Source organism: Chiloscyllium plagiosum, unplaced genomic scaffold, assembly GCF_037043375.1.
Source record: "Chiloscyllium plagiosum isolate Xiang-an unplaced genomic scaffold, Cpla_swu_hap1 HiC_scaffold_5, whole genome shotgun sequence".
NCBI classification, from domain to species: domain Eukaryota; kingdom Metazoa; phylum Chordata; class Chondrichthyes; order Orectolobiformes; family Hemiscylliidae; genus Chiloscyllium; species Chiloscyllium plagiosum.
In genome coordinates this window covers 75709317-75733841 of record NW_028270143.1, presented here as the reverse complement: position 1 = coordinate 75733841, position 24525 = coordinate 75709317, and the positions used below count along the sequence as shown (strand labels likewise).

The 24525-nt window shown below is 42.7% G+C and overlaps 1 protein-coding gene across 3 annotated transcripts in view; it reads left to right on the top strand.

Moving 5' to 3' along the window:
* The window catches only part of cdk14 (cyclin dependent kinase 14), a 671765-nt gene that overhangs the window by 156214 nt on the left and 491026 nt on the right, over window positions 1-24525 (top strand). Inside the window, exon 1 of one of the 3 annotated variants that reach the window (XM_043690288.2) lies at window positions 47-187. The exons of 1 other annotated variant lie outside the window; for it this stretch is intronic. The gene's annotated coding sequence lies outside the window, so the exon portion shown is untranslated. Of the gene's footprint in view, window positions 1-46; window positions 188-349; window positions 550-24525 lie in introns of those variants that run through there. One more of the 3 variants, XM_043690287.2, reaches the window with a different exon arrangement.

The following is a 24525-nucleotide window of genomic DNA, read 5'->3' as shown; positions in this document are numbered from 1 at the left end:
GAATCTTGTTCCCACCATTGTTTTCCCCCTTCCAAAAGTAGTACAACCGCACCATTTCAGCCTGCTAGTGCAGGAAGATATTTTGAGTTCATTTATTGAACCTGATTGGCCTGTCTGGGTTTCAGCAGAATTTCCAGAGATTGAAGTGCAAGTGAAGGAATCCTGTCAAGTACCTAGGAGCTTAAAGGTAACACTCTGTTTATAGCATGAAGCATGTGTCATGGAAAAGCTTAAATCAGAATTCTCAACACAGATCGCAAGTGCAACATTCAGGACTGCTGCGATATTGATGCAGTTGGTGTCTCTGGCCCTAGAAATGGTTGTTGTTGTCCTATTTATAAGGTTCTAAATCTATGCTTTCCAGCATGGGGCTGCAGATAATACCAATATGATGCATTATTGGCAGGCATTGAGATACTACTATGAGTTATTTTGCAAGATTGTTTCATCTTCGGTTGTTTAGCCCCCTCTCTCTATCTGTCTGTGATGTACTGTTGGACACTACATTGTCAGGGTAAGGTTGGCTAAACCTACTCTGAATTATAGTAGGTAAGTAGCCTGTTTTTATATGCAATCTATACTGTGCCTGTCTTGTATGTGGTTGAATGCAATTAAGTGGATTCATGTATTAAGTGTGCGTACTGCATTTTTAAAAAATTGGTATTAAAGTTCTTTGTGCAGTGCACACTTAATTTTTTTTAAACATGTGAATCTGAAACAATTTTTATTGAGGAATCTGAAATGACAGGCTGTCACTAGGTAGTGTTGCTACTGTTGAAGCAGAATTAAACAGAGGCAGCAGCTGTTAGCCAGTATTATGGTTGACTCCACTGTGATTCCTCAGCAAGTTGAAGTAACATTGCAGCATTTCTATACAATTAAGAGATGGCTGTGTGGGTTTGCACTGAGGTAGTGGCAGAATTGATTTTAGAGTTGATACTACACTCAGAACATTAAAGATTTAAAATGGAATAATGCTAATGGGATGTTTTAAATTGCATTTCTTACTCCATAACTGTTCTGCTGTTGTAACATTTTTCTCCCAAATCTGTCAAGTGCATCTCTGGGGCTGATCATTGGTCTTGTTGAAAGGACCCAAAGAGAGGGTTAAATGTCCAATGGAAAATTGTGCCATTTGAAAATGAGCCAGTCAATGCATTGGTGGTGTACTTTGGGAAAATAGCAAGCATAGTGGTTTTAAATGAATAAAATTGCTGGTTTCATATTCGGGATGAGTAAGGATTGAACTACAAAAGAGATTAATGAACAGATAATAGGACAATAATAGATTACATGATATTGGTAGGGCCTCATCCTATTGCACCTGGGAGCCCACTCTTGCCAGCTGTTCCTTCTTAGTGATGAATTTACTTTTGATTCTATTACTTTATTCATGGTTTTTTGTGTGACACTACATAGAATCTATAGTTGGAGCAAGTTCTGAATATTTTTGAGTGAAATGTTTCTATTTCAAGTATCTTTGAGATAACTATGCTAAATCAAAAGAATGATGTTTATTAGTTCCTGAGAAGAGTTGAAATCTGAAAAGATCTTTTTTCCATTCAGCTATTGAACTTGAGTAACTTATGAATCGTAATCACAATGGCATGAGCTGTACATGTACTCCTTTTAATGAATCTCATCAGAGGCAGTGATTATCATTCAAAATATGTGGGTTATGATTATGACTTTGATTTTAAAAGCACTGCATCCCTGAAGTGGGATTTGTATTAAAATAATAAGAAAGATCCTAAGAAAGGAAATTTGTGTGTTTTATATTGTAAGCTTTCAGTCTGTTGAGGTGTTCTTCAGACACTTTCTGTCATCCCCTAAACTGCCTGAGAATTGAACTTTATTTTTTCATAAAAACATCAATAATTTCTTCCACAAAGTTAGTAAAATTATTAATTTCAAGTAGATAACACAACTCCCAGCAGTGCCAGTCTCCAAAGCTTCCATTATCTTTGGATGATGGAATGTACATTCATAAAACTGCAACAAATTCTATTTGAGTTGACAGTACAAACCTTTGAAGAATCCATGTAGTTTAAATGTTTCCTTGCCTAAATTGATGTATTAAATTGTGGCAGTTCCTAAATTTTTGTGCAGTTGTGCACAAATTAACCAGTTAAGGAAATAATTGGCTTCATTTAACACATTTTGCATCTTTGGGACATCCAATTTACTTTAAGTACTGTTATAGACCAGACCACGCCCCTTCGAAATATAATCAGATAGCCTAGACCTCCACATTTTTCTTATTTTTAAAGTCAACTGTAAGGTGTTGTGTTCCAGATGCAACTCAGATGGTCAAACAATCAGGTTTCAAGCAAAACATACTTTATTTTAACTGTAGAGTAAGAATGCAAGCACTAGGAAGAAGAATTGGTCTAACTTTAATTCTACTGGAACGTTTAACAGAATAACAGATTGTTTAACTACTGAACAGCAAATGTTCCAAAATAGTAGCATCCTATAAACACACCCTTGGCAAAGGCAAATTCGGTAAAATAGATTTACTTTCATGATAGCGATCACAATTCTGTTATATTTACTTTAGTGATAGAAAGGGATAGGTGTATACCACTGGGCAAGAGTTACAGCTGGGGGAAAGGCAATTACGATGCGATTAGGCAAGATTTAGGAAGCATAGGACGGGGAAGGAAACTGCAGGAGATGGGCACATTAGAAATGTGGAGCTTATTCAAGAAAAAGCTACTGTGTGTCCTAGATAAGTATGTACCTGTCAGGTAGGGAGGAAGCTGTGGAGCGCGGGAGCCATGGTTTACGGAGGAAGTGGAATCTCTGATCAAGAGGAAGAAGAAGGCTTAAGTTAGGATGAGATGTGAAGGCTCAGTTAGGGCGCTTGAGGGTTACAAAGTAGCCAGGAAAGACCTAACGAGAGAGCTCAAAAGAGCCAGGAGGAGACATGAGAAGTTGTTGGCAGATAGGATCAGGGTAAACCCTAAGGCTTTTTGTAGGTATTTAATGAATAAAAGAATGACAAGAGTAAGATTAGGGCCAATCAAGGATAGTAGTGAGAAGTTGTGTGTGGAGTCAGAGAAGATAGGGGAAGCACTAAATGAATATTTTTCAACAGTATTCACTCTAGAAAATGACAATGTTGTCGAGGAGAATACTGAGATACAGGCTACTAGACTAGGTGTGATTGAGATTCACAAGGAAGAGGTATTAGAAATCCTGCAGAGTGTGAAAATAGATAAGTCCCCTGGGCCGGATAGGATTTATCCTCTGGGAAGCTATGGAGGAGATTGCCGAGCCTTTGGCATTGATCTTTCGTCATTGTCTACAGGAATAGTGCCAGAAAACTGGAGGGTAGCAAATGTGGTTCCCCTGTTCAAGAAGGGGAGTAGAGACAATCCTGGTAATTATAGACCAGTGAACCTTACTTCAGTTGTTGGTAAAGTGTTGGAAAAGATTATAAGAGATAGGATTTATAATCACCTAGAAAAGAATAATTTGATTAGGGATAGTCAGCACGGTTTTGTGAAGGGTAGATCGTGCCTCACAAACCTTATTGAGTTCTTTGAGAAGGTGACCAAACAGGTAGATGAGAGTAAACTGGTGGTTGTAGTGTATATGGATTTCAGCAAGGCGTTCGATAAGGTTCCCCACAGTAGGTTACTGTACAAAATGCGGAGGAATGGGATTGTGGGAGATGTAGCAGTTTGGATCAGTAATTGGCTTGCTGAAAGACGACAGAGGGTGGTGGTTGTTTGGAAATGTTCATCCTGGAGTCCAGTTACCAATGGTGTGCCGCAAGGATCGGTGTTGGGTCCACTGCTGTTCGTCATTTTTATAAACACCTGGATGAGGGCGTAGAAGGGTGGGTTAGTAAATTTGCAGACGACACTAAGGTCAGTGGAGTTGTGATTAGTGATGAAGGATGTTGTAGGTTACAGAGGCACAGATAAGCTGCAGAGCTGCACTGAGAGGTGGCAAATGGAGTTTAATGTGGACAAGTGTGAGGTGATTCACTTTGGTCGGAGTAATCAGAATGCAAAGTACTGGGCTAATGGTAAGATTCTTGATAGTGTAGATGAGCAGAGAGATCTCGGTGGCCAGGTACACAGATCCTTGAAAGTTGCCACCTAGGTTGGCAGGGTTGTTAAGAAGGCATACAGTGTTTTAGTTTTTATTAATAGAGGATTGCATTCTGGAACCATGAGGTTATGCTACAGCTGTACAAAACTCTGGTTTGGCCGCACTTGGAGTATTATGTCCAGTTCTGGTCACCGCATTATAAGAAGGATGTGGAAGCTTTGGAAAGGGTGCAGCGGAGATTTACTAGGATGTTGCCTGGTCTGGAGGGAAGGTCTTACGAGGAAAGACTGAGGGACTTGAGGCTGTTTTCGTTAGAGAGAAGAAGGTTGAGAGGTGACTTAATAGACACATATAAGATAATCAGAGGGTTAGATAGGGTGTTCAGGGAGAGCCTTTTTCCAAGAATGGTGACGGCGAGCACGAGGGGGCATAGCTTTAAATTGAGGGGTGATAGATATAGGACAGATGTCAGAGGTAGTTTCTTTATTCAGAGTAGTAAGGGTATGGAATGCTTTGCCTGCAACGGTAGATTCGCCAACTTTAAGTGCATTTAAGTCGTCATTGGACAAGCATATGGACGTACATGGAATAGTGTAGGTTAGATGGGCTTCAGATTGGTATGACAGGTCGGCACAACATCGAGGGCTGAAGGGCCTGTACTGTGCTGTAATGTTCTATGTTCTAATGTCTCATATGCAATTCTCCAGTCCAGGAGGAAAGAACATCAAGACAAGCTCAGACAAACAGCTCAGAATTTTACTGTAGCAGGGTGAGATGTATAGCAGCTTCCAAATCCCAACTGCTATTGAAAGTTAGATCAAGATCCTGGTTCTGTGGGAGCTTGAGTCCACCTAATCATGCTGCTTCTATTGTTCAAACTTTTTACAAAAACACCAAGACATCACAAGCTGTTTATTGGCTTGGAACAGACTGCACAGCTCCTCTGTCTCAACCTCGCTTCATGAAAAAAGGAAGGCACAATACATCTCTTAAAGCCATTTTATTGTCACAAGTCAAGTTGGAATTCTAAAATATAATTTGGTACCCATCCAGATAATCTCTGATTTGATAGTGAATGAGAATAAAACTTGAGCCAGTGATGGGATATTTTGAATTTGCTTGCGACTTCTACTGACCTCTGACCTCCAATGTCTTTGTGCACGTTCCATCCTAAAGGTAAATTCGTTGTAGTTTTTCTTGTTATTGAACCAGCTTTCTTAAAGGCAAATGGGAGCAATTCCAGTCTGGCCGGATGCCGACTTGTAAACTGAGACCCAGAATATCACCAGTGTATCTGGTTTACAGATTAAACCAGGATACACTACCTGATTGCATGGAATGAAGCAATTATTAATGAAGCTTCATACTTCTAACAATTGGATTTTTTTTTCCCCACACTCACTTGAAGGTTGTACACTTGAACATTTTTCTGAAGACTTATTGTTCAGGATGCTGCTTGTAAAGAATTCATATCTATTAGCAGCCAATAAATGAACACAATTATGCCATTTGTTCCTGTGATGTCTCCCTGCCACTACCGCCTTCCAATTACCACTATTCAAAGTAGGGTTCAATGAGTTGCTATTGTTTTGAGAAGGCAAAAGTCAACAAAATTGATCTTGCCAGGATGAGCCAATATATTTTCTTCATTTCTTTTTGCAGCACACTTGCCAAAGATCAGGTTTCTCCTCAAGATGGCAAATATATAACTTCTACCAGATCGTGTTAACCTAAGTCAAGCGGTTAGAGTGCAGTTTTCTTTTGATGAAATATGCTAGCATGAAATTAATGTCTCCCTCTCGTGTATTAAGTGATAGAATTCTGTAGGGCAGTGTTGTCCTTTTCCAATTTAATCAACAACATCTTACAGCTTGGTCTTGTTTGGTTCAGGAGCTTTCTTGTGGGCCAAAGGAAGAGAAGTATTATGTGAATCCAAGGACTAACTGAATTGCCATGCCAGACTCCCACACTGATCACTTGTGTGAATAATTTTATGGTGAAATTAAATTAGATTTATTTAAGAAATAATTAAAGATAATTGGTGCTTTGAGTTATCATTAAGCAAGTTATATAACTTCTTCAAATTTAAGTTGATTAAATAGAATTTCCTCCTAAATAGACTTTTTTTTAAAAAAAGATGAAATCTGCGTTGAGGTGCATGTTGCCATTAATTCAACATATGTGAACTGGTCACCCAACCTAACTGTGTGATCTTGATTGCTGAGGAGAATTGGGGAACTTTGATATAATTAGTCATGTATGAAAGTTGAAACTATTTGTGGTATTTTAAATTGATGCAGCACTTTCAATTTTGATTTGTTTTCAAACTGTTTTGAGTTTTCTTTTAACCCTAATGTTTGAAGCTGTTCAGACATTAATTATGCAAACAACAGCAAAATCATGAATGCAGCTGTTGTAAATCGAATTGCTGCCAGAGTTTAAGAGTACTTAATTTAACAAATACCTCTTTCAACAAAAAAGACTAAAGGTACAATCACTTTGATTGAAATGATTACTTAGGAGTTGTTAGGGATACTTGAAAAGATATGGATGTCCAGAAAAGGTATATCTAACTTTGCTAATTTTGAATAAATGTCATAATGGATAAAATGTTGAAAAATAAAAGTTTGTACATTTTGATCACACCTGGGATCATAAATTGCTGTATTATTGATGTTTATAACCTTGACATCCATGTGGTCTGTTAATGGACATTGGCTCTCGTTGTATCAAGCTATAAGCCTCAATGGATGCATAACCGATCTTTACTATGTGGCTCGATGGACCGAATGGCCCAATTCTCTGCCTGTAACTTACCTTGTAGGCTCCCACAAGTTCAGTTCAAAGATAAATTGTATCTTTACAAGAGCCTTTGAGTAGCAAACCTATTGAATATTTATTTTCTTTTTTGGACTTCTGCACAGAGATGTGTTTTTCTTTGACTGTGTTTTTCTATTGGAGAAAGGAAAGATGTAAATTTAAATTTCCTAACCATGCAAACCCAGAAGGCCAACCTTTAACCTGCAGAATAATAGAATAATTTGTGTATTCTATTTGAATTTCTTCAATGTTTTTAATTTGATAGGGTGAGATGTAGAGAAGCTATCCCACTTGTGTGAGAGTTCAAAACTGCTGGCTGTAAATTAGATTAGATTAGATTACAGTGTGGAAACAGGCCCTTTGGCCCAACAAGTCCACACCGACCCGCCGAAGCGCAACCCACCCATACCCCTACATTTACCCCTTACCTGACACTAGGGTCAATTTAGCATGGCCAATTCACCTAACCTGCACATTTTTGGAATATGGGAGGAAACCGGAGCACCCGGAGGAAACCCACGCAGACACTGGGAGAACGTGCAAACTCCACACAGTCAGCCGCCTGAGGCGGGAATTGAACCCGGGTCTCTGGCGCTGTGAGGCAGCAGTGCTAACCACTGTGTCACCGTGCCGCCCATTTGTCAATTTGTATAATTGGGTGACTAATAGATCTGACCAGGAATTAAGGAGAACTCTAGGGAAAGTGGTGTGGTGTAAACACAAGCATAGACCACTGAACCCAAGGATCTGTGTTGTGTTTTAAATTCTAGGTTAGAGTGATGCTGGAAAAGCACAGCAGTTCAGGCAGCATCCGAGAAGCAGGAACCTCGGATGTTGCTTGAACTGCTGTGCTTTTCCAGCACCACTCTAATCTAGAATCTGGTTTCCAGCATCTGCAGTCCTTGTTTTTACCGAGTTGTGTTATAAATGTCTATGCAATACTTGCATAATACATACATTCTTGAGTTGATACTGCCTTTGTTCCAGCCATTGTTTGTAGACTAGATGGCTCAAAAATAAATAGTAAAAGGAGCATTTTGCCATCTTTGACAAATTCCTTTTAACATTAAAAGCAAGTTACAGTTGATTCTGGAAATCTGAAAGAAACATAACGTTGGAGAAACTCAGCTGGTCTGATAACTTCTATGGGGAGAACAGTAGAGTTAATGTTTTTGGTCTGGTAGTCCACTTAGAGTTTTGACTCACAACATTAAATCTGGTATGCTGCCAGACCGCTGGCTCTCTCTGGCATTGTGGTTGTTTATATTAATATTGCCTATCGAATAGAGAGCTCTCGTGAAACAGTGGTATACCTTGGGCCAGGAAGCATTGGTTCAAGTCAGCCCTGTCCCAGTCATGTCACAATATGCCTCAACAGGTTGATTTTTAAAAAAAATCTACTTGCCAAGAGGGGCTTCCCTTCCTTCATTAGTTAAGCAAGTATTTCACATGCGTACCACGTTAATTAGTTCACAGGAGCTGGTTTTTGTTTGGGGCTTGTCATACGCTGTCTGTTGGTTCCCCTTCATCCACCCTACACATTACATTACAAGTAACTGGAATGAATTTGTCAAAAACTTTCTCTTTCATAAATCTGTTTTTTTTTGTTGTTTGCAAATGCATAGTTAACAAAGAATGAAACAGCATAGGAACAGACTCCCAACCCCACCATCACCACCACCAAGACTCTGCTGATACATGAGTCGAGACTGTGGTGCTGATACACAATACTTTCTTAAACTAAAAAATCTTTTGCCTCTACGTGATCACTATTGCTGTATTCTCTGCCTGGTCACATCTGTAACAAGGCCTCTGAAATATTGCTGTTCATTATCTCCACCACTCCGGCAGCGCATTTCAGTCACTTACCACCCTCTGTGGGGAAAAGAAATCCTCTCTCATCTGTAAGCTTACCCCCTTTTTACCTTTTCAATTGTCCACAGTAACTGACTTTCCATGCCTTTTGCAATTTTGTAAACTCCTATCAGATTGCCCTTCCTCCTTCAACATTCGAGTGAAAACATACCATTTTTTCATCTCTTCCCATAGATAATGTCCTACAAACACCAGGCAAACTCCTGGTAAACTGTTTCTATATCCTCTCCAAAGCCTCTAAATCCTCTGACGACCAGAGCTATATACAATATTCCAAATTGGCCGAAGTAAAGTTCTGGACAGCTTCAACATGACTTGCCAATTTTTATACACTCAGCAGAGGCCTCGCCTTCATTCCCCTATGCTGTCGGATTAACGAGTTCAACACGCGGCGAGATATCGAGCATTTCTTCCGCTGCCTTCGCCTCCGCACCTACTTCTTCAACCAGGATTCTCGCCCAACCCTCTGACAACCCCTTCTCCCGCCTCCAACACACCCCATCCACCTGGACACCCCGTGCTGGCCTCTTTCCCGCCCTCGATCTCTTCATAGCCAACTGCCGCAGCGACATTAACTGCCTCAACCTCTCCACCCCTCTCACCCACTCCAACCTCTAACCCTCGAAACAACATGCAGCCCTCCACTCCCTCCGTTCCAACCCCAACCTCACTATCAAACCGGCAGACAAGGGAGGCGCGATGGTAGTTTGGCGCACCGATCTTTACACTGCTGAGGCTAAACGCCAGCTTGCGGACACCTCCTCCTACTGCCCCCTTGACTATGACCCCACCTCCCACCACCAAATCATCATCTCCCAGACCATCCATAACCTCCTCTCCTCAGGTGATCTCCCATCCACCGCCTCCAACCTCATTGTCCCACAACCCCGCACCGCCCGTTTCTACCTCCTGCCCAAAATCCACAAACCTGACTGCCCCGCCGACCCAATGTCTCAGCCTGCTCCTGCCCCACCGAACTCATCTCTGCATACCTCGACATGATCCTGTCCCCCTTAGTCCAAGAACTCCCCACCTACATTCGGGACACCATCCACGCCCTCCACCTCTTCCATGATTTTCGTTTCTCCGGTCCCCAACGCCTTATCTTCACCATGGACATCCAGTTCCTGTACACCTCCATCCCCCATCACGAAGGACTCAAAGCCCTCCGCTTCTTCCTTTCCCGCCGTACCAACCAGTACCCTTCCACTGACACCCTCCTTCGACTGACTTAACTGGTCCTCACTCTGAACAACTTCTCTTTCCAATCTTCCCACTTCCTCCAAACCAAAGGAGTAGCCATGGGCACCTGCATGGGCCCCAGCTATGCCTGCCTCTTCGTAGGATATGTGGAACAGTCCATCTTCCGCAACTACACTGGCACCACCCCCACCTTTTCCTCCGCTACATCGATGACTGTATCGGCGCTGCCTCGTGCTCCCACGAGGAGGTTGAACAGTTCATCCACTACACTAACATCTTCCACCCCAACCTCAAATTTACTTGGACCGTCTCAGACTCCTCCCTCCCCTTTCCAGACCTCTCCATTTTCTATCTCGGGCGACCAACTCAACATGGACATTTACTATAAACCGACCGACTCCCACAGCTACCTAGACTACACTTCCTCCCACACTGCCCCCTGTAAAAACGCCATCCCATATTCCCAATTCCTTCGTCTCCTCTGCATCTGCTCCCTGGAGGACCAGTTCCAATACCAAACAACCCAGATGGCCTCTTTCTTCAAAGACCGCAATTTCCCCCCAGACGTGGCCGACGATGCTCTCCACCGCATCTCCTCCACTTCCCGCTCCTCCACCCTTGAGCCTCGCCCCTCCAATTGCCACCAGGACAGAATCCCACTGGTCCTCACCTACCACCCCACCAACCTCCATATCCATCGTATCATCCGCCGTCATTTCCGCCACCGCCAAACGGACCCCACCACCAGGGATATATTTCCCTCCCCCTCCCCTATCAGCGTTCTGAAAAGACCACTCCCTCCGTGACTCCCTCGTCAGGTCCACACCCCCCCCCACCAACTCAACCTCTACTCCCGGCACCTTCCCCTGCAACCGCAAGAAACGCAAAACTTGCGCCCACACCTTTTTTCCCCCCCCCCTTACTTCTCTTCAAGGCCCCAAGGGATCCTTCCATATCAGCCACAAATTCACCTGCACCTCCACACACATCATTTACTGCATCTGCTGCACCCGATGTGGCCTCCTCTATATTGGGGACACAGGCCGCCTACTTGCGGAACGTTTCGGAGAACACTTCTGGGACACCCGGGCCAACCACCCTGTGGCTCAACACTTCAACTCCCCCTCCCACTCCACCAAGGACATGCAGGTCCTTAGACTCCTCCATCACCAGACCATAGCAACACGACGGCTGGAGGAAGAGAGCCTCATCTTCTGCCTAGGAACCCTCCAACCACAAGGGATGAACTCAGATTTCTCCAGTTTCCTCATTTCCCCTCTCTTCCCCCCCCCCCCCCCTCCACTTTGTCTGAGTCCCAACCCTCGAACTCAGCACCATCTTCCTAACCTGCAATCATCTTCCTGACCTCTCCACCCCCACTCCGGCCTATCACACTCACCTTATCACCCTCCCTTAACCTCCTTCCACCTATCGCATTTCCAACGCCTCTCCCCCAAGTCCCTCTTCCCTACCTTTTATCTTAGCCTGCTTGGCACACTTTCCTCATTCCTAAAGAAGGGCTCATGCCCGAAACGTCGATTGTCCTGCTCCTTGGATGCTGCCTGACCTGCTGCACTTTTCCAGCAACACATTTTCAGCAATTTTTATACTCTGCCCTGACCAGTGAAGGTAAGCATGTCATATGCCATCATAACCACTTTCTCCATTTGTGTTGCCACTTTCAGGGAATTGTAGACATGTATGATCCCTCTGTTATGTTGTTATGTAGGATTCTGCCATTACCATATACTTCGCTGCTGCATCAGACCTTCTAGAATGCATCCCCTGACATTTGTCTGGATTAACCTCTATCTGTTGTTTCTTCAGCCTGTCCATATATCCTGCTGTATCCCCTAGCAATCCTCCTCACTAGCTGCAGCTCTCCATATCTCTGGTAAGTTTTTGCACAACCAGACGACCTACATTTGTCTCCCAATCATTTATTTGTCCAATCTTGTCTCTTCAAGCTAGTTCTGTATCCTTATTACAAGCTCACTGTGGATACCATGTGACTTTATCTTTTATATCAGCCTGCCATGAAGGACCTTGTCAAAGACCTTGCTAAAGTCTGTACAGACAAGATCTGTCACCCTGCCCTCATCAATAACCTTAGTCTCAAAACTTAATCAGGTTTGTGGGAAACCACCTTCCCCACACAACCATGCTACCTATCACTAATAAGTCCATAATTTAGAGTTTTTGAAAAGATTTGTAGCTCAGCTTGTGGATGAGGTTTAGAGACTTGATCACTGAGCTGAGGTGTTTTTTCTGTAGACATTTTGTCGTGAGAGAATTCCTTGAAGCCTAACACTCCAGCTGAAACTCTATCAATAAACGCATTGAACTGTACCCCATATACAAACCATTCAGATACAGAACCGGAAGTACCAGAAAACAAAGATAAATACCAAGTAGGACAGTGCTTCACCAGAGGTGCACTAACTATGTCACCTAGCAGAAATCCATCAGCTTGGCGAACGAATCTATGACCTCAAGGCTATGATTTTCCAAGTGAAAGTAAATCCTATCCCTGAGAATTTTCCCCAATGATTTCTCTACAACCGACAAGGCTCACTGTGTAATTTCCTGGATTATCCCTGTTGTTCTTAAAGGAACACTGTTGGCTATTCTCCATTCCTCTGTGACATGTGACTAAAGAGGATATAAAGATTTTGTTAAAAATCTCTCAACACTAGGTTATAGTCCAACAGGTTTATTTGGAAGCAGTAGCTTTTGAGGTGCTGCATCTTCACCAGGTGAAGACGCAGTGCCTCTAAAGTTGGTGCTTCCAAATAAACCTGTTGGACTATAATCTGATGTTGTGATGCTTAACTTTGTCCATCCCAGTCCAACAGTGGCACCTCCAAATCACAAAGGTTTTGTACAAGGTCTCAGCAGTTTTCTCACCTGCCTGCCTGTACAGTTTGGGAGAGATCCCATTGGGTCCTGGGGACTTGTCTATCTTTTAATGCTTTGTTTTTTAAAACACTCAGCACCACCTTTTTTTAGATTGGCATGCCCTAGAATATCAACATCCCCCTCCTGAGTCTTGCCATCCACCATATCCTTCTTCCTTGTGAATACTGATACAAAGTATCTAAGGACCTCATCCACACCCTCCAATTCCATGCATAAATTCTCTCCTTTGTCCTTGAGTGGACCTACCCTTTCCCTCGGTTACCCTTCTTCTCCTTATAAAATCCCTTGGGATTTTCCTTTAATTCTGTTCGCCAAAGACATTTCATGGCCTGTTTTTCGTCCTCATTCCTTGTTTTGAGTTCTCTCCTAATATCTGTGTATTCTTTCAAGGGTTCTGTCTGACTTCAGTTCCTGAAACCTTAAGTGTACCGCCTCTCTTTTTGTCAATTTCTCTTGTCAACAAAGGTTCCTGAATCTTGCTATCATTATCCTTCATTTGCACAAGAACATGCTAATCCTGAACTCTAATCAACTGGCCTTTGAAAGATTCCCAAATGCCATTAGTGGATTTATCCTCCTAACAGCTGCCTGCAGATAACATTCTTCAATTCTTTCCTAAGACTTTAAGTGAATACTTTCTCCATGTGTGCAGTAGACAATTTCAAAATTTGATGTGGAAACATTGGAAGCTGTGAGGGGGTCAGTGCAGAGCTCCTATAGGACATAGACAAGTTGGTGGAGTGGGCAGATACATGGCGGATTTTCAGTGCAGAGAAGTGTGATGTGATGCGTTTTGGTAGGAAAGACAGCACTAAATAAGGGCTGCAATTCTGCAAATCGTGTATATGTGCACAGGTCACTACAAAAGGACAGGACAGGTGAAACGAAGAGTTATTAAAGCTTGCAAGTGTCATTGAATTGATTAATGAGGGCAGATAGTAAAAAGGCAAGGTGGTAAAGCTAAACTGCTCTAAAAAGAAGAGCAGAACCTCAGCTGGAGAATTGTGTGTAGTTTTGTGTCACACTTAAGGAAGAATATGAATAGATTGGTGAGAGAGTAGAAGAGATTTGCAGAAATGGTTTCATGGATGAGAAACTTGAGTTGAGGAGAGATTGGGGCTGTTCTCAAGAAGGCTGACGAATTCTGGAGGCCTGCAAAACTGTGAGTGGGCTGGATAGATGAAGTAGGGAGAAACTGATCCCATTTGGAAAAGAATCAAGAGTGAGTGGAAACCGGTTTCGTGTAATTTGCAAAAGAAGCAAATGTGATACAAGAGAGAACGTTAGACCTGAAGACAAAGGAGCAGAAATTAGGCCATTTGGCCCATTGAGTCTGCTCTGCTATTCGATCACGGCTGAGAAGTTTTTCAACCTCACTTTCCCGCTTTCTCCCCATAACCTTTAATCCCCTTGACAATGAAGAATTTATCTATCTTGGTCTTAAATGTATCCAATGACCTGGCCTCCACAGCCTTCTGTGATAATGAATTCCATAGAGTCACCACTCTGTCTGAAAAATTTTTTCCTTAACTCTGTTCTAAAGGGTCTTCCCTTTACTCTAAGGCTGTGCCCTCCGGTTTCTCCTGCCAATGGAAACATCTTCCCAATATCCATTCTGTCCAGGCCATTCAGTATTCTGCAAGTTTCAATCAGATCTTCCAGCATCTTTCTAAACTCTATCGAGTACAGTCCCAGAATCCTCGAGCGTTCCTCATATATATTAAGCCTTTCATTGCTGGGATCATTCTTGTGAACCTCCTCTGGATGTATTCCAGGGCCAGTCCATCTTTTCTGAGATATGGGGCCCAAAATTGCTCTCAATACTGTAAATGTGGACTGATCAGAACCTTATAAAACTTTGGAAGTACATCCCTGCTTTAATATTCTAGTCCTCTCTAGATGAATGCCAACAATGAAACGCCTTCCTAACTACTGATTCAACCCACAAGTTCACTTTAAGAGAAACCTGTACTAGGACTCCAGTCTCTTTGCACTTCAGATTTCTGAATTTTCTCCCCATTTAGAAAATAGTCCAGGCCTCTCTTTTTCCTATCAAAGTGCACAACCTCACACTTTCCCATGTTGTCTGCCATCTGCTGCTTTGCCCGCTCTCTTAACTTGTATAACTCTTCCTGTAGTCTTTGTTTCTATCTTTGTATTGTCTGCAAACTTAACCAGAATGCTCTCAGTTCCTTCATTTAGATTGTTAATGTATAAAGTGGAAAGTTGTGGTCACAACACTGACCCATGTAGAACACCACTACTCACTGGCTTCCATCCTGTGAAGGACCCTTTTATCCCACAGTCTGCTTTCTGCCAGATAGCCAAGCTTCTATCCATGCCATCACCTTGCCTCTAACACCATGGGCCCTTAGCTTACTCAGTAGCTTCACCTTGTCAAAGGCCTTCTGGAAGTCCAGGTAGATAGTATCCGTTGTCTCGCCTTTGTCTAACCTGCTCATTATTTCCTCAAAGAATGATAACAGATTTGTCAGGCATGACTTCCCTTGATGAAACCATGCTGATCTTGCCCTATTTTACCATGCACCTACAAGTATTCAGAAATCTCATCCTTCACAATGGGCTCAAATTTTACTAATGACTGAGATCAGGCTAATCAACCTGTAATTTCCTGCCTTTTGCCTTACTCTCTTCTTTAACAGGGGGGTTACACTAGTGATTTTCCAGTCCTCTGACTCCAGTGATAGTTGAAAGATCAATACTAAAGCCTCCACTATCTCTCCTCCAGCTATCTCCTTCAGAACTTTTGGATGTCGTTCATCTGGTCCAGGTGATTTATCCACATCCAGACCTTTTTAGTTTTTCTAGCACCTTTTTTCATACTGAGTGGTTTGGGTATGAAACACACTGCTTGGCAAGTTCACCTGGGGCATACAAGAGAGCACTGGATTATTATTTCTAACGATGTGCAAAATTATGAGGAAAATGGCAGGAGAATTACACTGAGTCCCAATGATCGACACATACCGGAAGTTCCCAGGTTTTGAACGAGATCCGTTTTTTCCGCTGTTCGTAAGCTGTGTTTGTGGGTAAGTCGAAATAGATGCAGGTTAATTAGTCCGCCTATTCATTAGGGTGAAACATTGTACGTAACTCAGATTTTTAAAAATAATTTTTAAAAATGAGAAGTCGGAGGTTGATTTGTAAATACGGGACATTCATAAGTCGGGCATTCGTAACTTGGGGACTTGTACTCTTCACAGATCCTGAAGAACTGAATTAAATCATGCCTTAACCGTCTGTACACCATGATCTATAACCCCGATTTAATTGATTTCTGGTCATCGTCTAACATTCCTTCCCTTCTCACTTTGACTATCAGTGGATAACCTTGCATTAATCCACATTATATTTCACCTGTCATGCATTTGTCCACTCACTCAAACTGCCAAATCTCTCGGCACATCTCTGCATCCTCCTCACAGCTCACCCTCCTACCCAATTTTGTCATCTGCCAGCAAGGAGATTTTACATTTAGTTACATAGAACATAGAATGTTACAGTGCAGTACACGCCCTTTAGTTCTCGATGTTGTGCTGACTTGTGAAATTAATCTGCCCCTGTAACCTACACCATTACATTATGATCCATATTTATGTCTAATGCCCATTTAAATGTCCTTAACATCGGCAAATCGACTACTGTTGCAGGCAGGCAGAAGTGGGTACTGCAGATGCTGGAGATTAGAGTCTAGATTAGAGTGGTGCTGGAAAAGCACAGCAGGTCAGGCAGCATCCGAGGAGCAGGAGAATCGATGTTTTGGGCCAAAACCCTTCACCTTATTTGGGACAGTTTAAACAAATTTGGCAGGAGGTTGGGAATCAGAGCCACGTATCTGAGAGGGGGGCAGTGACAGGATGCAGTGAATCTATCGGGAAGGTTTCTCACATGACGAAACAAAGGGATCGGTTAGTGTGTCTACTTTAACGCAAGGAGTGTCAGATGAACTTAGAGCATGGATCAGTACTTGGGACTATGATGTTGTGGCCATAACTGAGACGTGGGTTTCACAGGGGCAGGAATAGTTGCTTGATGTTCCAGGCTTTAGAACATTTTAAAAAGAACTGGGAGAGTGGAAAAAGAGGAGGTGTAGCATTGCTAATCGGAGAGTGCATCACAGGTACAGAAACTAAGGTTGTTGAGAAAGGTTTGTCTACTGAGTCAGTATGAGTTGAAGTTAGGAACAGCAAGGGATCAGCCACCTCATTGGGGATTTTCTAGAGACCCCCTAATAGCAGTAGAGAGATTGAAGAACTTATAGGCCGGCAGATGTTAGAAAAATGAAAATGTAGCAGGGTGGTTGTTATGGGTGATTTCACCTTTCCCAATATCAACTGGAACCTCCTTCATGCAGATGGTTTGGATGGAGCTGTTTTTGTCAGGTGTGTTCAGGAGGGTTTCCCTACCCAGTATGTAGACATACTGACGTGGGGAGAGGCCATTTTGGATTTGGTGTTTGGCAATGAGCCAAGACAAATGTCAGATCTTGCGGTGGGAGAACACTTTTTGGTGATGGTAACCATAACTGCCTCACATTTACCATAGCCTTGGAGAGAGAAAGGAGCAGTTATCAAGGAAAGATATTTATTGGGGAAAAGGAAATTATGACGCTATCAGACAGGAGTTGGGAAGTACAGATTGTGGGAGCAATTGTTCCACAGGGCACAGCAAACATGTGGAGACTATTTAAGGAGCAATTGTTGCGAGTGATGCACGAATCTGTTCCTCTGAGACAGGTAAGAAGGGATAAGATTAAGGAGCCTTGGATTACGACAATAGAGGGGCTTCTCATCAAAAGGAAGAAGGCAGCTTACGTAAGGTGGAGGAAGCAAGGAGCTAGCATAGCTTTAGAGGATTACAGGCTTGCTAGAAAGGATCATAGAAATGGACTAAGGAGAGCCAGGAGGGGGCACGAAAAAGGCTTGGCAGGAAGTGATGCATTTTGGAAGGTTGAACTCGAATGCTGAACATAAGATTAAAGACCGGATTCTTGATAGTGTGGTGGAACAGAGGGATTTTGGTGTGCAAGTACATAGACCCCTCAAAGTTGCCACCCAAGTGGATAGGGTTGTTAAGAAAGCATACGGTGTTTTGGCTTTCATTAACAGGGGGATGGAGTGTAAGAGCCGCGAGGTTTTGCTGTAGCTCTATAAGTCCCTGATGAGACCACACTTGAAATATTGTGTGCAGTTCTGGTCGCCCTATTATAGGAAAGATACAGGCTTTGGAGAGGGTACAAAGAAGGTTTACCAGGTTGCTGCCTGGACTGGAGGGCTTGTCTTATGAAGAGAGGTTGAATAAGCTCGGAGTTTCCTCTCTGGAGAGGAGGAGGAAGAGAGGTGACCTGATCGAGGTGTACAAAATAATGAGAGGAATAGATAGAGTCAAAAGCCAGAGGTTTTCCCCAGGGCAGGATTGACTGGTACGAGGGGTCATAGTTTTAAGATATTAGGAGAAAGGTATAGAGGGGATGACAGGAAGGTTCTTTATCCAGAGAGTTGTGAATGCATGGAATGCGTTGCCAGTGGTGGTGGTGGAAGCAGAGTCAGTAGGGACATTTAGCACCTGCTGGACATGCACATGGATAGCAGTGAGTTGAGGGGTGCGTAGGTTAAGTTATTTTATTTTACATTAGGATTAACCCTCGGCACAACACATGGGCCAAAGGGCCCGTTCTATGCTGCACTTTTCTATGTTCTATATCTGTCCTAAATCTATTACCCCTCAATTTAAAGGTTATGTCCCCTCATGTTAGCCTTCATTATCCGAGGAAAATGGCTCTCACTGTCCACCCTATCTAACCCTCTGATTATCTTATGTGTCTCTATTAAGTCACCTCTCAATCATCTTCTCTCCAACGAAAACAGCCTCAAGTTCCCTCAGCCTTTCCTCGTAAGACTTTCCTTCCATACTAGGCAACATCCTAGTAAATCTCCTCTGAGCCCTTTCCAAAGCTTCCACATCCTTCCTATAATGCGGTGACCAGAACTGTGTGCAATACTCCAGGTGCAGCCTTACCAGTGTCTTGTACAGCAGAAGCACGCCCTCATGGCTCCAAAACTCAATCCCCCTACCATTAAGTGCCAACACACCATATGCCTTCTTAACAATCCTCTCAACCTGGGTGGCAACTTTCAGGGATTTATGCATCTGGACACTAAGATCTCTCCGTTCATTGACACTGCCAAGAATTTTACCATTAACCCAGTTCTCTGCATTCCTGTTACTACTTCCGAAGTGAATTACCTCACACTTTTCCACACTAACTCCATTTGCCACTTCTCAGCTCAGCTCTGCATCTTATCCATGTCCCTCTGTAACCCACAACATCCTTCGGCACTATCCACACTCTGCCTACCTTTGTGTCATCCGCATACTTACTAACCCATCCTTCTATGCCCAGATCCAGTGGCCCGAAAACAGATCCTTGCGGCGCACAACCAGTAACTGAGCTCCAGGATGAACATTTCCCACCAATCATCACTCTGTCATCTTTCAGCCAGCCAATTTAGAATTTGAATCTTTAACACCAATCTTATGTGGAACACTGCTAGTCACTACTTCGCAATTTGTTTATGTATCCGTTACACCAACTCTCTGCCTTCTTCCTAACCAGATCTATGATTTTCCTCCAGTTACAGGAGATAAAGTTTGATAACCGCTTCATGTAAAGGCATATTGAATGTTTTCTGGAAGTACAGATAAACTACAAATAGAGACAGTCTTCTTTCAATTGCTTCCTCACTGTATTCACTTAGGCTAATTGGACAGGACCTATACTTAGCAAATTCTTGTTTCTTTTCTCGAATCAGCTCAAAGTTCTTTATTTAGCTAGTCACTCTTTTTTTTGTCTTTTGGTATTCTAGTTACGAACAGTCTATGGCACAGTGATACTGTCCCTACCTCTGCACCAAGTAGTCTGGTTTTAAATCTCACCTGCCCAGGAGGTGTCAAAACACAACTGAACAGGTTGATTAAACTAATTACCTTGCAGTACATTTCCGACAACAGATGTTAGACTAATAGATCATAATTTACTGTCTTATTTTCTCTCCCCTTTGCTTGGAAAATTGAACATGAAATCCTTTTGTTTCATCAAAGCGGACTATTTCTGAATTGAAAAAAAAACTCCTCTTCCTCTTCCAAAGCTCAGACATTGGCAATACTTAAAATTGATAAGTTACCAGAACTGAATCAAATGCTTCAGAAGACAATGAGCCAAAGAAATGGGAGGTTATGGAAGCCTTGGCCATAAATTTGCAAGATTAGTGTGGTGCTGGAAATGCATAGCAGGTCAGACAGCATCTGAGGAGCGGGGAAGTCGACGTTTTGGGGTTGGAGTCCTTCATCAGGAAATATCATCAGGATACGTAAACTTGCAAGGCTACTTAGATACAAGCATGCAGAATTACAGATGTTACTTTGTTGTCCAAATGAGGGCATGTGGATAAGTCTAGTTAGTGAAACTTGTGGGAAAACCTTTCACAGTGACATTACAGGCAATCACTTGGATCAATTGGATTAATTTTGGAAAATCAGCACAGTAAATTGTGCTTGCTTTTTGATGCGATTGCTTGGTTGATTGATTGCAGCTCCAACTGGAAAAGCTGATGCCACCTATGACAAAGCAGTCCACTTGTTTGGCATTTTACTTGCCTCCTTCAAATTTCACCCCCTGCACTCCTGATGTACAGTGGCAGCTGAACCATTGACAAGATGCACTGGACAGATGATTAAGGGTAATATGTTTAACGTGGTGTTGATGAGCTTCCACAAGGCTTTGAAGTGTAATGTGACAGGTTCTTCGGCCAATTTAGAGCTGATGGAATGAAAGGACAGTAGTAGCATGGCAATAATGTTGGCAAAGTGACAGGAAGTAGCGGTGGTTGCATGTTTCTTTTTGGGCTGGAAGAAGGTTTGGTGTGGTGTTCCCCAGTACTGTGTCAGAAACCATAGTTCTTTTAATGATCTAGACTTGCTAAAGCAGACAGTTTCTAAATTTGGGGAAGATGTAAGCCTTGGAAGTATTGTGAACTGAGAGAAGGATAGCAATAAGTTTGCTGTTGATGCAAAGTTAGGTTGGAAAGTTAGCTATGCAAAGGCTGCAAAGAAGTCATACAAAAAGCCTTGAAATGAAATGTGCAAAATAAAGCACATGGCAGGGAAGTGTACAGTTGTCTATTTTGACAGGAGAATAAAAGCAGACGTTTTTGAATGTTCAGAAGCTGAGAAATGTTTGCTTTTGAAAGGAATCGAAGTTTAAAGGCAGGTTCAAGTTTAATTTGGTTTGGTGGTGGGGGAGGAGGGGGCGGGTAGGTGAAAAGATGGAATATTTGCTTTTGTTCCAGAAAGACCTGTATATAAAAATGAAACAATCTTTTATTATACAGGTGTTGATGAGACCATGTTTGGAATAGTGTGTGGTGTTTGCCTTTTCACAAGAAAGGATATGCTTTGAGAAGGTGGGAAAGTGTAGCGAAAATTCACAGGACTGGTTCCTCTGATCAGGCAGTTCTACTTTGAGGAGAATTGAGTAATGAAGGCTTATTTTTTCTGGAGCTTAGAATAAAATGTGATCTATTCTTCAAAGTTTGTGAGAAGATTTGTAGCTCGGGTGCTCGTTGCTGTGGTTCTGTTCTGCGAGCTGGAAGTTTTTGTTGCAAACGTTTCGTCCCCTGTCTAGGTGACATCCTCAGTGCTTGGGAGCCTCCTGTGAAGCGCTTCTGTAGTGTTTCCTCCGGCATTTATAGTGGCCTGTCCCTGCCGCTTCCGGTTGTCAGTTTCAGCTGTCCGCTGTAGTGGCCGGTATATTGGGTCCAGGTCGATGTGTTTGTTGATGGAGTTTGTGGATGAGTGCCATGCTTCTAGGAATTCCCTGGCTGTTCTTTGTTTCGCTTGCCCTATAGTGGTAGTGTTGTCCCAGTCAAATTCACGTTGCTTGTCGTCTACGTGTGTGGCTACTAGGGATAGCTGGTCGTGTCGTTTCGTGGCTAGTTGATGTTCATGTATGCGGATCGTTAGCTGTCTTCCTGTTTGTCCTATATAGTGTTTTGTGCAGTCCTTGCATGGGATTTTGTACACTACATTAGTTTTGCTCATGCTGGGTATCGGGTCCTTCGTTCTGGTGAATTGTTGTCTGAGTGTGGCTGTTGGTTTGTGTGCTGTTATAAGTCCTAGTGGTCGTAGTAGTCTGGCTGTCATTTCTGAGATGTTCTTGATGTATGGTAGTGTGGCTAGTCCTTTGGGTTGCGGCATGTCCTTGTTCCGTTGTCTTTCCCTTAGGCATCTGTTGATGAAATTGCGAGGATATCCGTTTTTGGCGAATATCTTGTATAGGTGTTCCTCTTCCTCTTTTTGCAGTTCTGGTGTGCTGCAGTGTGTTGTGGCCCTTTTGAATAGTGTCTTGAAGCAACTTCGTTTGTGTGTATTGGGGTGGTTGCTTTCATAGTTCAGGACTTGGTCTGTGTGTGTGGTTTTCCTGTGTACCTTGGTGGTGAATTCTCCATTTGGTGTTCTCTGTACCCTTACGTCTAGGAATGGGAGTTGGTTGTCCTTTTCTTCCTCTCTCGTGAATCGGATTCCTGTGAGTGTGGAGTTGATGATCCGGTGTGTTTTCTCTATTTCCGATTTAATGATTACAAAGGTGTCATCAACGTATCTGACCCAGAGTTTGGGTTGAATTTGTGGTAAGACTGTTTGTTCTAACATTTGCATTACTGCTTCTGCTATGAGTCCCGAGATTGGTGAGCCCATGGGTGTTCCATTGATTTGTTCGTATATCTGGTTGTTGAATGTGAAGTGTGTTGTGAGGCACAGGTCCAGTAGTTTAAGTATGCCGTCTTTGTTGATGGGTTCAACGTCCTGTTGTCTGTTATGTCTGTTCAGCAGGTTGGCTATTGTTTCTCTGGCTAGGGCTTTGTCAATAGAGGTGAACACTGCCGTTACGTCGAATGAGACCATGGTTTCTTCCTTGTCTATGTGTATATTTCTGATTATCAAGGCCCGTAAGTATTTGTATGTTTTTAGTGTGATCACCCCTCATTCGCCTAAACTCTGATGAATATAGGCCTGACCTGATTAGCTGTCCTTGGATCAAATTCTTCATCCTAGGAATCAGCTGAGTGGCTGAAATGTTAACACTTGATTTCTTGAATGCAGGACCCAAAATTGTATGCTGGTCCACGTGCAGCCTCACCAACACCCTGTGCAATTGTAACAAAAAATCTGCAATTGAATGAATTGAACTTGAGGATGCTGGTCTGAGACCTGACTTGCACTCACTCAAACAGAATTTGAAGTTCTACCATGTTGTGATCATTTGCTGTAGAGGGAGCCAGATCTTATTTATCCTACCTTATTACACATCACCAAGTCTAAAAAGCCTGTTCCTGACTAGATTGTGCAATGTACTGCTCTAAGAAACAGTCCCCTATGTGCTCTACAAATTTGTCTGCCCTCTTACCCATGCCCATCTGCTTTGGCCAGTCAATTTGTAGATTAAAGTGACAATTGTAATGCACTTCTTCCACACAAGCGTTCTATCTGAGAAACAAGCGTTCTGGCTGGAGAATCTAGAACATAGGGTCAAAATGTCTGAAGAAGTTTAGAACCATTTTAGAACCAAGATTAGAAGTTCTAATTCTCATTCAAAAGGGTAGTCCTGGAAGGTGAAGCTGAATAGGTCACCCTATTACTCTCTTCAAACATAGACTAGTACAAATTGAAATGGTCTTTTTTTTAAATGATTAGTTCAAGTCATGTTGGTGTTGCTGGCTGGATGAGCAATAATTGCCTAAACCCTAACTGTCCTAGAGAAGGTGGTGTTGAGCTCTCACATTGAAGCTGTAATGACTAGAGCTGCAGTAAGGTGATTATGGTTACAAATGTATATCCCAAATCCTTAACTTCCCTATTGGGAAGTTAACAGCTTTGCCTTCTTTGCCCACCTCCTCCCTCAATTGGTCACAACAAGGTAAATTTAACAAGGATCTCTCATTTGTCGATGCCTTTCTACCAGACTAAATAAGTTTGTTTTAAAAGGAGCTTTGAGTTTATTACATCATTTTGCATGAACATAATGACACACGTGTACAAAGTGATGCACATGCCAATCTCTCTGGGCCATTTGTGAACAGTAGATAGTGGAATGTTGATAGTTGAATGGTTAATTTGGGGAATCTTGACTTTGTAGTTATTTGAAACCCTTTGGTCTTGTTTCCTTTTCTCAGTGGGTGCTGGCCTCTGACTAGAGATCTTCCATTGCCCCATTTCCTTTTTCCTAGCTTAGCTTGCTGACTCCTAGCACTTGGGATGAGAAGTGTCTTCTAAACCTGCATTGCAGGGGTCACTAGTGAGTGGTTTCTTCAACTCCTGACCTCTACAGCACATTTGTGCTTGAGTCCAGGATAATAGACATGGATGCCTCTGTTCACTAGTGTATACAGACCAGGGTTGCAGTTGTGTTTTTGTTTTGACCGAAGGGCAAAGCATAAAAATGGATTGCAAGAGATGAGGTTCTGTTGAGGGAGCAAAGGTAGTCAGTCCCCTCAGTAATTCTCCTTGTTACAACACACTCTTGCTTGTACTTCCTCTCTCTCATTCTGTGTAAAGTTTCCGTGACAT